Below are 12,305 nucleotides of genomic sequence, written 5' to 3' on the forward strand. Positions count from 1 at the left end.
CCTGACTACTATGGACCAGTCTTCTGGCTGCCTTACAGAATTGGTATTCCAGCACTGTCCCTGGGTGGTGGGCCAAACTGATGAAGTAGTAGTCTTACCATGCTCAATTAGTAGTGATGTTAAGGCTTGGACTAATGGGCAGGAAAACTCAGTTAAATGCTTGCAGTTAAATGCATTATTGACCATACACACGAAGCAGTGGGATGAAAATTGTGGGAAACACCAAAAGAGTATACGTGACATTCATAGGAGATTCTATTAGAGTCAAGGGTAAAATAGTCAATGAATGAAACGGTTAAATAACAGTGGTTCTAACAAAGAAATTCAAAATCTAAGAAGACCATTGTGGGTTGGACTTACCTGAAGAATCTTCAAGTAGAGTCAAAAGCATAGCACTGAATAAAACAAAAGAACAAAAGAAAATAAAAACAGTAAATGGTTAAGTGAGTCTAAAGAAGATTTTCTCTTGGGGTTTGCTCATGTTGGGTGCTAACTCTTCATTTTTTTTAAAAATATAATTTATTTTCAAATTGGCTAACATACAGTGTGTACCCTGTACTCTTGGTTTTGGGGGTAGATTCCATGGTTCATTGCTTACATACAACACCCAGTGCTCATACCAACAAGTGGGCGGTAACTCTTCAAAGCTGATAAATGTAAGGCTCAATGTCTCCATATATCGTTAGGCCTTAGAATGGCTTATAATTATTTTAAAAATCAAGAGCTTATTTTCTCATCAAAAAACCTTACTTTAGGGGCACCTGCCTGGCTCAGTTGGAAGACCATGCAATTCTTGATCTCCAGGTCATGAGTTCCAGCCCCACAGTGGGTGTAGGGATGACTAAAAAACATAAATTAATTTTAAAAATCCTTACTTTATATGATAATTTCTCAAAGATAATAGTATACAAGCAGCACATAGTATGTAACAAAGGCAACTCAAAAAGAGCAAAATACCAACAGCAAATTGGAAACAAAATCCACTATAGGGGTGCCTGGGTGGCTCAGTTGGTTAAGCATCCAACTTCGGTTCAGGTCATCATCTCATGGTTTGTGGGTTTGAGCCCCACGTTGGGCTCTGTGCTGATAGCTTGGAGGCTGGAGGCTGCTTTGGTTTCTGTGTCTCCCACTCTCTTGGCCCTTCCCCCACTCATGCTCTGTGTCTCTCTGTCTCTCAAAAATGAATAAATGTTAACAAAAATTTAAATTTTTATGTATAAAAAATTAATATAAAATGCCAAGCCACAAATATGCTTAATTCCTTTCGATCATTGTGTCCATTTTTATCTTTATGCTTTAAATGCTTACCGTCAATATTTCATTCTGAATGATAGGGGCTATTTGTCCAAAACATACCTTCCTTATATGTTCTCAGAAATCAATAATCCCCTTGGAGAACCTCAAAGGAAGGTTTTTTTCAATCTCACTTAACTTTGGTGGTTGATTTTTTTTTGTTTACTGAGTGAAATATATATCTGTAGACATGATGTTATTTTATTCTTTTTTTTTTTTTTAATTTTTTTTTTCAACGTTTTTTTTTTTTTTTTATTATTTATTTTTGGGACAGAGAGAGACAGAGCATGAACGGGGGAGGGGCAGAGAGAGAGGGAGACACAGAATCGGAAACAGGCTCCAGGCTCCGAGCCATCAGCCCAGAGCCCGACGCGGGGCTCGAACTCACGGACCGCGAGATCGTGACCTGGCTGAAGTCGGACGCTTAACCGACTGCGCCACCCAGGCGCCCCTATTCTTTAAGGGAATTATTGATGTGGGAAACAAAGGCAAAGGAAAAGATTAAATTTCCTTGCTACTTACAGCCCATTGACAAGTCCTTGAGGCAGGCAGAGTGACCTTCTTCTGTGAGCTCAGCTGTTTTGATGATGACACTTTGCTAAGGGACGAAAGGCAATCTTAGCTTAACATTATCCTGACCCTCCAGGATCCTGTAAGTCTTTTTTAACATATAACAATTACTTTGGAAACTTACTTTATCTCAACCCCTCAAGGTCTATGTTGGCAATCATCCCCAAAGCATATAGCTCATTGATACACATCTGAAGGGTCTCATGACTAAGGTTTTATTAGATAGTAATAAATGACTTTTTTGTAACAAGAGCTACCCCCCTCAAGGTCCTGGGAACCTTGCTTCCAAGATTACTTAGAGACTGACTCCATTCCTAACCCCCTCCCAACCTAAAAGTGTGTAATTAGTCACCTGTTAAAACTCCAGTGCTGGGCCCCTGGGTGGCTCAGTTGGTTAAGTATCCAGCTTCGGCTCAGGTCCTGATCTCACAGTTTGTGGATTTGAGCCCCGAGTCGGTCTCTGTGTTAACAGCTCAGAGCCTGGAACCTGCTTCAGATTCTGTGTCTCCCTCTCTCTCTGCCCTTCCCCGACTCATGATCTTTCTCTTTCTCTCTCAAAAATGAATAAACATTAAAAAACAAACCAAAACCAAAACAAAACCCCAAGGCAGCTCTATCTGCCCACAGGTCCTATCCCTGTGCTTTAATAAAACTACCTTTTTGCACCAAAGAAATCTCAAGAATTCTTTCTTGACCGTTTGCTCCAAACCCCAACATTTCCACATTATTATCACATTTTTTTTTTGAATTGTGGAAGTCTATATTTGTACAGACTTTTTAACTGATGTTATCTCATAATAGTCCAATAAGGAAGTTTATTTATAATTCCTATGATGCAAATACTAAACCTGTTTACATTTAGTGTAAGATAAAACTAGACTCCAGTTTGTATTCTCTGACTCTAGATCCCTTTGTCACCTTTTGTTCCATGAAACATTCAAAACTAGAACACCCATTTTATTAAATGTCTACTTGAGCAAAGCAGATAAGTAGCAGATAACCTGATTTAAACATAGAGAAGTAAAGACAAAATAGAAAAAGTTTTTTTTTTTTATTGACTCAATTGAAATGGCACAAAGTTAGTGGCATTGGAATACAAAATACTTCATTTAAATTACAAATTATGAGAAAGTTCTAAAGAGAACTAATTGGAAAGTAGGACTGAAACAGCATGTATCCACAGATTGTCTAAAAAGGTGTTGTTGGTTTTCAGATGAGTCCCATGTATCCAGTCAATCAGTGCTTAATACCTTTGTTGTGTTTACATCTCTCTTTCTAGGTACTAGTGATACTAGTGATCCTACTGGGTCCTATTGGATCCTATTGGTGCCTGTTATCCTCAGGCTTTTTTTCTTTTTTTTTTTCCCTTCTAAAGATTGATTGAATTTCTTTTGAGGAATAGGTGATCCATGGTGTTACATTAGTTTTAGGTGTACAACACAGTGATCTGACAAGTCTCTACACCAGCCATGCTCAGCACAACCATAGCTATCATTCTCCCCAGGCTTTTTCATCTTCAGTGTCTTCCCCTTCATCACAACCATCCCCCATGTTTATGGACATTTTCATGTTTCTTCCTAGGAAAGTCTTTCCTACATCCTACATTTCTTTCCATCTCCCGCCATTTTGCAAAATTTCTAAAAAGAATAGTGACATTTGCTGGTTTCACATCATTGCCTTCCCCACATTCACCATAACCTGGCTTTCATTCTTGACACAATTCCACTAAACTTTTACCCAGGAGGTCTCCAAGATCTTGTGTATCACCAATATAGAAGTCTCTGGGTCTGACTGTTGAAGTATTTTACATGCTTGGTTGCATGTTATGATTGTACCGTTCTGGACTTGGGACATTGCTTCAGAAGTGCTTTCCTCCTACTCCGCCCATCTCTTTTTTTAGTTGGTTGGATGCTGAAATGGAAGTGGCCCCTAAGCTTCCATACCTGGCCCTCCTTTCTACGAACACTGAACAATCTCTGTTGCTTTCATTCAGGCTTCTACTGGGACCTCTATACATTGATGAAACAATGCAATTTATCCCCTTTTCTGATCTTTGCCAACCTGAGCCTATATTTCTTTCCAAATGAAGACTCACCATTTCCACTTGGATGTACCTTGGTCTCCTCAGTATCAGCATTCCCAAAACCAAACTTTTTTTTCCTCCCAATTTTTCTTCTATGTTGTGCCCCTCTTGGGTGACTAGCATTACCATGTCTCTACTCATCCAAGATAACCCAAGTCATCTCTGATGTTTGTGTACCCCTCTTTGATTTCTCAAATTAAAAAAAAAATTTTTTTTAATGTTTATTTATTTTAGAGAGAGACAGAGTGTGAGCAGGGGAAGGGCAGAGAGAGAGGGGGACACAGAATTTGAAGCAGGCTCCAGGCTCCTTGCTGTTAGCACAGAGCCCGGTGTTTCTCAAATGCTTGCTCTCTTCTTTATTTCTTCTGGCTCCACTTTAGCTCAGACTCTCACCATCAGTGTCCTAGACAATCTTGAGAGCCTCCTAATGTGTCTCCCTGCTTCTAGTCTTTCGTAATCTGGCACATCCTTATGATGATCTATTAGCATTAAAACTTATCTGTCATCAAATGTTAAGGTTGAATTCAGTGTCATCACAATAACATTTTTGGTAGGAGACCCCTCCACCAGCACTGTTTGGTTAAAAGACTACATAAAACCTCATCTGTTTTCCACATGACTTCTGACCAGAGTAATATTTATAAAGAGAAAATATGTTCCATTACCCCTGCTTAAGACTCTTTAGTGCTATACTGTCTTCAGAATCAAGGGAAGGAGAACAAAGGTCTTAACTTCTACTCCATTCTCATTGTCCCACCTGTCTTATTTTTCTGCTAATTTGTGTTTAACTTCCAGAGATCACTGTGCTCTTTAATAACTCTGGGTCTCATACATTCTGTTTTCCTGCCCAGAATGCCCTCTGCCCACCTGTTCTTTGCCTGCTAGATGTCTATTCCTTCCCCATTAGTTTGCCTCTGTATACCTCTCTAGGCTCATATCTCCAACATCCTCCTTAAAGTAAACGCTTCCCAAATTTCTAATCTTTTGACATTGCTCTTTCCTGCTTGGGAGCTTTTGTACCTGAAATTCTGCCTTGAATACCCTTTCCCTGCTTAGCTTGCTTGACACTTAGCCTTCAAAATTTAATTCAGATGTCATCTCCTGTATGCCTGACTCCCAGGCCATCTTCTGAACTTGGATTATAGCACATTTCACCACTACCAAAGCACTGTACTGTATACTGCTTACTAAAGATAGTTTCCCATTTGATTTTTACTGCAGTGTTTTAGGGCACTAGTAGCTAGCATAGGAGATAAACTCCTACATCTAAGTAGCTAAATGCAGTAGAGATTTATTTCTTGCCTCAGTGAAGTCCAAAAGAGACGTTTCTGATTGTCAGGTGACTCTACTCCAAGCACAAGTTGGGGTCTCAAGTTCCATCTGGTGGTTTAGCCAGTTTCAGTAAATGTTTACTTTGTAAAGGGAAAGAGGGCACCTGGGTAGCTCAGTTGGTTAGGCTTCTGATTTCGGCTCAAGACATGATCTCATGGTTTGTGGGTTTGAGCCCCGTGTCGGTTTCTGTGCTGACAGCTCAGGGCCTGGAGCCTGCTTCAGATTCTCCCTCTCCCCCTCTCTCTCTCTCTCTCTCTCTCTCTCTCTCTCTCTCTCTCTGCCCTTTCCCTACTGGTGCTCTGTTTGTCTCTCTCTCCCTCTCTCATAAATAAATAAACATTAAAAAAAAAGAAGAAGAAAGAAAAAGGGGAAGGAAGTGTGGCAGATCGGGTCTGCTACTGTCATATAGGACTTATGCCCTACTCCCCTAAGCCATGGGGCTCAGACACGGGGCCACACCTAAATAGAGAGGCTGGGAAAGTGGTCTAGGTCTGTATCTGGGCAAAGAGCAAATGACTTGGTGAGCTGAGCAGTCAGCTAGTCTCTGCTAGAGCTGGACACTGCCTTTATCTAACACCAGTGGTGCTCATAGTCCTGACCCGTAGTTGTTGAAGGAATGAGTAAATGAAAGATAATAGATCTTTAAATTCTCAGCACTGAGCAGACTATTCCAATAATCCATAAAATAGCCCCTAGAGGATCTAGGGAGATTCAGAGAGGGACCAGAAGGGATTCTTAAGGAACTGAAAATGAGGTCTCTGTGGAACAATTAAATGTTTTGGATTGCTCTTCGTGAAATAAAATAGCGTAAGAAAAAAGTCATCATACTCTTAAAAGTTAGCAAAGGCTAACGAAAGTACTCCAGATATTACACTTATTTCTACCACCAAGCTTTGTTGGTTGGTTGTTAAAGGGTTTGCTGAGGTATAACTAGGGTTTCTAACAAGAAACAGTGCCTATCGTGATTGTTAAAAAATTTGTAGGTTGTAGGAGATTTGCAAAAGGAGGTCATGATAGGTAAATCTTAAGTAATACCTTATCTATGGATCTTTGGAAATGGCAGGTGGGGAGATATTTATCTTTTTTTTTTTTTTAATTGTAGAAATTAAAGTTAACTTTTCAGATTAAAAAATAAAATCTGAAGGATGCCTGGGTGGCTCATTTGGTTAAGTGTCCGTCTTCAGCTCAGGTCATGATCTCAATGGTTGGTGAGTTTGAGCCCTGCATCGGGATCTGTGCTGGCAGCTCAGAGCCTGGAACCTTCTTTGGATTCTGTCTCCCTCTCTCTCTGCCCCTCCCCCACTCACACTCTGTGTGTCTCTCTCTCAAAAATAAATAAACAAAAAAATTTTTTTAAAAAATAAAATCAAATCTGAAATAGGAATTTACCCTCTTGATGCTGTTCAAAAATTACTTTTTCTGGTTACTTTTACTGTGTATAATAAAAGATGAGAAAAGTTAGGCATTATGAATTAGGGTGGAATTTCTATAAGATTCTCCTTATCAGTTCGTTCTCAGTTATGAGAGAGTTAGAAGAAAAAGTGTTTGACACCTTCGTTGGTTTAAAGTTCTGAGGTGGAGGTTTCAGTCCTAGAAAATGTCTTTCTCTAAGCTCATGGTCAGAGCATGGTCAGAAGCACTTTTTTTTTTTTTTTTTTTTAAATTAGAGAGTGCACACACACCAGCTGGGGAGGAGGGGCAGTGGGAGAGAAACAGAAAGAATCCTAAGCAGGCTCAGCACAGAGCCCAGTGTGGGTCTCCATCCCATAACCATGGGATCATGACCAGAGCCAAAATCAAGACTCGGACCCTCAGCCAATTGAGCCACCCTGGCACCCCAAATATTTCCCCTATTTAAAGAAATTCTGGGGTGCCTGGGTGGTTTCCTCAGTTAAGCATCTGACTCTTGATTTCAGCTCAGATCATGATCTCACGGTTTGTGAGTTCCAGCCCTTTGTTGGGCTCTGTGCTGGCAGCATGGAGCCTGCTTGGGATTCTGTCGCCCTCTCTCCCTCTGTCCTTCCCAGCTTGCTCTCTATCTCTCTTTCAGAATAAATAAAAGTAAACTTAAAAAGAGTTCTTAATAAAAAGGAAAAGAAATTCTTACCTTATAATAAAGTAGTGGGCAGAATATTAGGGGTGAGGTGGATAGTACTTAATATTAGCCTCAGGTACACATAGATCATTCACTCAATGTATTTTCAATCACCTGTGGAAAATTCCATGCTCATTACAGGGGTTATATTATGTTCTATTATATTGACTATTATCTGGATATATATAGAATATTATATGTATAATAGAGAATAAAATAGATACAATCCCTCCCTTCATGGAGCCTAAATTATAGCAGGAGAGACAGATATGAAACGACTAAATCCTTGTGTGGTTGGAATTGTGATAAATGGTAGGAAGAAGTACAGAAAACTGATGGAGTATAATCAAGGGAGACTGTCTTGGTTTGGGGGGAATCAGGGAAAATCTTTCAAGTGCCATTGAGTAGAGCATTGAAGGATGATGAGCTGAGAGAAAGCTGGGGCAGGGGGCGAGCAGAGTAAGGTCTGTTTCCGGCAGAGGAATTTCTTTGTTCAGAGACCCAGAGAAAACCAGTATAGCTGGATACTGGCTAGGAGAGGTAGGCTGGGTCCATGATAAGATTTTAGGCTTTATCTTTATAGCAGTGGCTGAACACAGAAGGGATTCAAACAGGGAAGTTAATTGATTTTGTTTGTATTTTATATCTTAGCGCATTCTGGCTGCACCTAGGAGAATGGTTTGGAGGGGCAAGTTGCTGGGGAGACAAGACCTTTCACATTGGCTCACAGTAAACCATGACGGAGGCTTGACCGGAGCATGCAGGGGGCATAGCAAACAACGGCTGGGCTCACAGATTCCTTCTGAATTCAGGAAATTTCTTACTTTCCTATGAAATCAGCTATGGGTTCTAAAGAATATTTGCTATGTTTTACTAGTGTTTTTGTTTTTAGAGCACTTAGATCACAAGTCTACTTAAAAGTCTTCACTTTTTGGGGCACCTGGCTGGCTCAGTCGGTTAAGTGACCAACTTTGACTCATGTCATGATCTCACAGTACGTGAGTTTGAGCCCTGCGTTCGGCTCTGTGCTGACAGCTCAGAGCCTAGAGCCTGCTTCAGATTCTGTGTCTCCCCCTCTTTCTGCCTCTCCCCCTCTTGGGCTTTGTCTCTCTCAAAAACAAATAAACATTAAAAAAAAAAAGTCTTCACTTTTTATGGTTTTGTTTGAAGAAAGGATTTCACGTTTAATAAATGTGAGAAAATTGAGACCTAGGGAAATTGTAATTGCTCAGATTCCTCTAGCTATCCAGTGAGCAGTAGAGCTGAGGTAGCATCCAAGTTGTTTACTCTGTCAGTTCACATTAAGCTACATCTCTCCTGTTCTCATACAATAGTGGGGGGCAGGGGGAAACCAGCCAACTTCCTTTCAAGGCAAATATGGTGTCTGCCTTGGTCAGGTGAGCTGTCAGCGACTCAGCCCACAGCTTCAGAAAAATAACCCAAGCCTAAACTAGAGCGTTTTTCTCTCAGCCCTCACAGCATAGTGAGGACTTTGACGATAGTCATAACTCTTATGCATGGCCTTTTATATTTTAAGTTTGTAACAAATCTAGACCTTTATTCCTCATCTGCAATGCTTTCTCAGTTCAGTGAAGAGCATCTAATTTTTAAAGGCCAAGCTATAGTGCAACTGAAGCTGATGGAACAGAGAAGTGTTTCATCGAGTCAAACGTTACGTAAGATTAAATTGCAAAGAGAGTAATAAACATTTTTATGTTACATGTAAATACTGTCAAGTCAGCTTGAAGCTGCTTCTTAAAATTTAGTGTGCTTAAAAAATGTGCTATTTTAAATAACTATACTCCACTTATTGTATTTAGTATCGGGAGTCCTTTCCCTATCCCTGCCCAAGTGGTTCCTAGGAATGCCCTCTGCTCCCCTCCTTAGCATGCTGGCCAGGCATCTATTTAGGGCAGGAAAGCCTCAAGACTTGGATAGGACCAGAGGTGAGAAAAGAAAAGGGAGTCCTCTTCCTCTTCAGGAGGGAAGAGACAAGTTTGTTAAAAATATAAAAGGAGGGACACTTGGGTGGCTCAGTCGACTGAGTGTCTGGCTTCAGCTCAGGTCATGATCTCGTGGTTTGTGAGTTCAAGTTCCACATCAGGCTCTGTGCTGTCAGCGCAGAATCTGCTAGCATCCTCTGTCCCTCTCTCTGCCCTTCCCCTGCTTGCACTTTCTCAAAAATAAATAAACATATAAAAAAATAGAAAAGGAAGAGTATCTAAAGGATCAAGGAACTGGAGAAAGAGGAAGGTGGTGGGGAGAATGGATGGAGATGGGAGGCAGAAGGCTGCAGAGAGAGTAAGATACATCTCATTATGTCTTTTCTTTCCCCAAACTCTCAGTTGTCTTCTCACTTAGGAACACATTCAGTTTAGCTTAAGTGAAAAAGAGAAGTTTATTGGAAGGACACAAAAAATACCTAATACAAAACATAGTTAGACTACAGGAGGGACTAGCAGATAAAATAGCAAATTGAGGGGCACCTGGGTGGCTCAGTTGGTTGAGCATCTGACTTTGGCTGAGGTCATGATCTCGTGATTTATGAGTTTGAGCTGCACCTTGGGCTCTCTGCTGTCAGCTTGGAGCCTGAGACTGCTTCAGGTTCTGTGTCTCCCTCTCTCTCTGCCCCTCTTCTGCTCACGCTGTCTCTGTCTCTCTCTCTCTCAAAAATAAACAGTTAAAAATTTTTTTTAAAGTAGCAAATTGACAGGCTCCAAGGAAAATTCTTTCCCTCTGGTTTTCTTGGTTTGCTACTTCTCCCTCCCTCTTTCAATTTTTCTGACTCTCCCTGCCATCCCCAACACAGAATTCCTCATCTCTTTTCTTGTGGTGGTTTTCATTCTTTTTCCGTGCATGCTGGACCTTTGCTTACACATTCTCTTAACAGGACTGGATCTCTGGGGCTCCTGGAAATCTCTTCATTTCAAATAACCCTGCTGTCTCCAGTTGCAAATTCCCAAGTTAAAATGTGTAGTTGGCCTACCTTAGGTTAGGTGTCCTTCAATGGTTCCACCAGTTTTGGCATAATTGCCAAAGTAACTACTCTTGTTGGATGTGTGGTAAGGTACCAGGTAGTAGAGTGGAAGGATTATGGGCTGGACAGCTGGCTTGATACGTGTATACATCCCCTTGCAACCTTGTCCTGAGCTTTCAGCCAGTGCCCTCAGTCTCTTGCTCTAATCACGAGTTGTCAACCTCTTATAATAGAATTTCTCATAGTATTATTTAGATCACTTGCATCAAATGTGTTTACAAAAAAAAATGCAGATAGTCTCTTACTCCTATCCCTTACCTATTCCAGATACCTTGTATATATACTTTGGAGGTGGGCATGAAAACTCACTGGTAATAAGACTCTTTCTCTTGGAAAACATGCTATGAATTTCAAATAACACACATTAACTTCTAGAATAAATATATTGCAAATAACGATTGTAAAACACTAGTGATAAAAATATATTCTTCTTTGAACATTAAAAGGATATTCATTTTAAAATTTTAGAAAGGAAGGAGAAGATAGTATCATGCAAAAATTAATATGTAGAATTTTCCTCTTTATTTGCCCTGCTGTTTTACTTAGTGCATCTGCAGTAACAGCAGATCTTTAAGGAACCCAGGAAATCTGCCGTAGTTCAATCATATTTCTGCCTCTTCCATATCTATCTTGATCATTCTGTATTTTGAGTTGATTTTCTCTTCAACTCTGGTGGTATCCAGATACTCTTAACATGCCTATGTCATTACAACTATGCACTGGATCTTATCATCAAATGCCACTGTTTCCCTGTGAAAGTTATCCACGACAAAACTGAGGCTAATCCTTACCAACCGCCTGATCATTAATACACATTTATCTCAGACTGGATCCTCTCCCTACCTATTTCTGTGAGCTTGTGTTTTTCAAATTTGAATACATATATCCCTGGGGACACACAATTTTATATCAGGAGCTGTTAAGATAAAGGTAATATTTTTTACCGCAATGTTTACTTAGCTGAAAATTTAATAACTGGAATGCAACCTAAAATATTATTTTGTCTTAAACATGGATATGTTAAAGAGAAAGATTTAAAAAAAAACACAAAAAACTTCACATTAAGCTTGCCTGGGTGGCTCAGTCGGTTAAGCGTCCGACTTGGGCCTGGTCATGATCTCGCTGTTCGTGGATTTGAGCCCCATGTCCGGCTTGGTGCAGACAGCTCAGAGCCTGGAGCCTGCTTTGGATTCTGTGTCTCCCTCTCTTTCTGCCTCTCCCCTGTGCACATTTTGTCTCTCTCCGTCTCTTAAAAATAAATGTTAAAAAAACTTTTTTAAAAAAAAATTCACATTTAATTTTAAGACCAAAGGTAGGCTTCAAACTATTTGTGCTGTATTCCCCAAGCTCTCAGTTTGGGGTGCATATTTACGTTTATAATATGTTATTAATTTAGCTGATCTCCTTGAAACATATATTCAGTGAAAATACCAGCTTACTCAATGAGAAAGCTTACAGAAAAATACACATCAGTCCCCGCTGTCCTCTCCCTTCTGTCCTCTCCCTTCTGTGTCTGATTGTTAATGAGCCCCAAGAGTCTCTGGTTTTCAAGGGGCTAGGTGGGAGCCAAAAGAAAGCAATTTCATTTTCAAGTAAGTGTATCTTTCAGTAGAACTTCAACAAAGTAAATATCCTCTGGAGCTGGTTTCATAATAGGTTCCTCTTATGAAGACTGGCTCTAACCAGTTCTTGGGAAATGTGCTTACAGACAGGGATTGCCCAACTGATTTCAGTAGACAAGAAAGTACATAGGGCAACAGGGGTCATGCCAATGAATATATACCCTATACACATCTTTATGAACAGACTAATCCACTAAACAGTGCCACATACTTGTTATCAGGATTTAGATAATATCCTCCAAAGAGCACAAGGCATTCTTCATAAAAACTTAA

General features: G+C 40.2%; 1 long non-coding RNA gene across 1 annotated transcript; it reads right to left on the reverse strand.

Annotated features, from left to right (window-relative positions):
• Window positions 1–288: 288 nt before the first annotated feature.
• LOC125934296 (uncharacterized) lies at window positions 289–2,403 on the reverse strand. Its single transcript, XR_007461308.1, has 3 exons — window positions 2,216–2,403; window positions 1,816–1,891; window positions 289–395 (listed from the first exon to the last, which is right to left on the reverse strand). It is a non-coding gene; the product is annotated as an uncharacterized LOC125934296 (long non-coding RNA).
• Between the last annotated feature and the right edge of the window lie 9,902 nt (window positions 2,404–12,305).

The sequence above is a fragment of the Panthera uncia genome (genome assembly GCF_023721935.1).
Source record: "Panthera uncia isolate 11264 chromosome A1 unlocalized genomic scaffold, Puncia_PCG_1.0 HiC_scaffold_17, whole genome shotgun sequence".
In the NCBI taxonomy this organism is placed as follows: domain Eukaryota; kingdom Metazoa; phylum Chordata; class Mammalia; order Carnivora; family Felidae; genus Panthera; species Panthera uncia.